Source organism: Lissotriton helveticus, chromosome 1_1 (assembly GCF_964261635.1).
Source record: "Lissotriton helveticus chromosome 1_1, aLisHel1.1, whole genome shotgun sequence".
Taxonomy (NCBI): domain Eukaryota; kingdom Metazoa; phylum Chordata; class Amphibia; order Caudata; family Salamandridae; genus Lissotriton; species Lissotriton helveticus.
Window position 1 is genome coordinate 429,741,924 of NC_136057.1, and position 2,787 is coordinate 429,744,710.

Here is a 2,787-nt window from a genome sequence, read left to right on the forward strand (position 1 = left end):
GGGACCGACGGACCCCTGTCCTGGGCCCTGGGTGGAGCGGCAGCCCGGGGGACCGGGCCCAGGGCCGGAGCGCCCGACCCGGGGCCCCGACCGGGCCCCTGGACCCAGCCGGGGCTCCCAGGCCCGGAGGCACAGGGGAAGCCTCCCCGGGCCCGCCGGACCCCGTCCCGGGCACCCTGCCCCGCGGCAGGACCCAGGACGGAGCCCGGGGTGGGGAGGCCACCCTCCCCGGGGCCCTCAGGGGCCCCGGATGGAGCTCCTGAACACAGACAAGCAAGGGGAGGCTCCCCGGGCACATCGGAACCCCTTTCCGGGCCCTTGGCAGTGCGGCAGGCTGGGAGACAGGGCCCAGGGCCTGAGCACCCGACCCGGGGCCCGCCCGGGCCCCTGGACCCAGCAGGGGCTCCCAAGCCCGGAGGCGCATGGGATGCCTCCCCGGTCCCTCCGGACCCCGTCCCGGGCACCCTGCCACGCAGCAGGACCAAGGACAGAGCCCGGGGTGGGGAGGCCGCCCTCCCCGGGCCCTCAGGGGCCCTAGCCACTGCTCCTGAACCCAGCCAAGCAAGGGGAGGCTCCCCGGGCACACCGGAACCCCTTCCCGGGCCCTTGGCAGTGCGGCAGGCTGGGAGACAGGGCCCAGGGCCGGAGAAACCAACCCGGGGCCCGGCCGGGCCCCTGGACGCAGCCGGGGCTCCCAAGCCCGGAGGTGCATGGGACGCCTCCCCGGTCCCTCCGGACCCCGTCCCGGGCACCCTGCCACGCAGCAGGACCAAGGACAGAGCCCGGGGTGGGGAGGCCACCCTCCCCGGGCCCTCAGGGGCCCTAGCCACTGCTCCTGAACCCCGCCAAGCAAGGGGAGGCTCCCCGGGCACACCGGAACCCCTTCCCGGGCCCTTGGCAGTGCGGCAGGCTGGGAGACAGGGCCGGAGAAACCGACCCGGGGCCCGGCCGGGCCCCTGGACGCAGCCGGGGCTCCCAAGCCCGGAGGTGCATGGGACGCCTCCCCGGTCCCTCTGGACCCCGTCCCGGGCACCCTGCCACGCAGCAGGACCAAGGACAGAGCCCGGGGTGGGGAGGCCGCCCTCCCCGGGCCCTCAGGGGCCCTAGCCACTGCTCCTGAACCCAGCCAAGCAAGGGGAGGCTCCCCGGGCACATCGGAACCCCTTCCCGGGCCCTTGGCAGTGCGGCAGGCTGGGAGACAGGGCCCAGGGCCGTGGCACCCGACCCGGGGCCCGGCCGGGCCCCTGGACCCAGCCTGGGCTCCCAAGCCCGGAGGCGCAGGGGGAAGCCTCCCCGGGCCCTCCAGGACCCCGTCCCGGGCACCCTGCCACGCAGCAGGACCAAGGACAGCGCCCGGGATGGGGAGGCCGCCCTCCCCTGGACCTCAGGCCTTCCATGTCAGCCCGGCAATCTGGTCGCCCCATTGGAAAGCATTGCGCGCTACTATTGCAAACACATTATCTACCGGACTTGCTCTAGATGGCGCTCCAACATAAGGAATGTACCAACACCTTCCCTACTGGAATCGTGACGAGCAGGAGCCGTCATTAGCACTGAAGGGGCTAGTATATCAACACTTTCCCTCCTGTTGCGCAGGTTGGAGTTTGAAAAATAGATTGTATTATGCCTTTAGTTTGTGTGTCCTCTAGATCAAGTTGATCTACTGACTTGCGATGCCAAGGCATCTCGCTGTAAAGGAATGCGATGTCACAGCATGCATTTGTGCATTCGAATAGATGGCCGCCTATAACCCCTTCGCTGCGGCGGGTTTTCAAATGGGTTTGGGCATGGAGCTGCCCGGGACCCGTGGAGCCCGTCCTGGGCACTCTGACCTGCTGTTGGCCCGGGGGAGGACTGCCCGGGACCCGTGGAGCCCGTCCTGGGCACTCTGACAAGCTGTTGGCCCGGGGAAGGGAGCCCCAGACGACCGGGACCTGTGGAGCCCGTCCTGGGCACTCCTGTATGCCGTTGGCCCGGGGAAGGGAGCCCCGGACGTCCGGGTCCCGTGGAACTCGTCCTGGGCACTCTGACATGCCGCTGGCCCGGGGAAGGGTGCCCCGGACGCCCGGGGCCCGTAGCCCGTCCTGGGCACTCTGACAAGCCGTTGGCCCGGGGAAGGGAGCCCTGGACGCCCGGGACCCGTGGAGCCCGTCCTGGGCACTCTGGAATGCTTTGGCCCGCGGAAGGGAGCCCCGGACGCCCGGGGGAGGACTGCCCGGGACCCGTGGAACTGGTCCTGGGCACTTTTACATGCCGTCGGCCTGGAGGTGGGTGCCCTGGACGCCCGGGGGAGGCCTGCCCGGGACCCGTGGAGCCCTTCCCGGGTACTTTGCCAATGCCGTTGGCCTCATGGAGATGGTTGCCCCGGACGCGTCCGGGGGAGGCCTGCGCGGGACCCATGGAGCCCGTCCTGGGCATTGAGCCATGCCGTTGGCCTGGAGATGGGAGCCCCGGACGCCCGGGGGAGGACTGCCCGGTACCCGTGGATCCCGTCCTGGGCTCTTTGACATGCCGTCGGCCTGGAGGTGGGAGCCCCGGACGCCCGGGAGCGGGCTGCCCGGGACCCATGGAGCCCGTCCTGGACACTTTGACATGCCGTCGGCCTGGAGGAGGGTGCCCGGGACGCCCGTGGGAAGCCTGGTCGGGACCCGTGGAGCCCTTCCCGGGTACTTTGCCAATGCCGTTGGCCTCCTGGAGATGTGTGCCCCGAACGCCCGGGGGGAGGGCTGCCCGGGGCCCGTGGAGCCCGCCCTGGGCACTTTGACATGCCTTCGTCCTGGAGGTGGG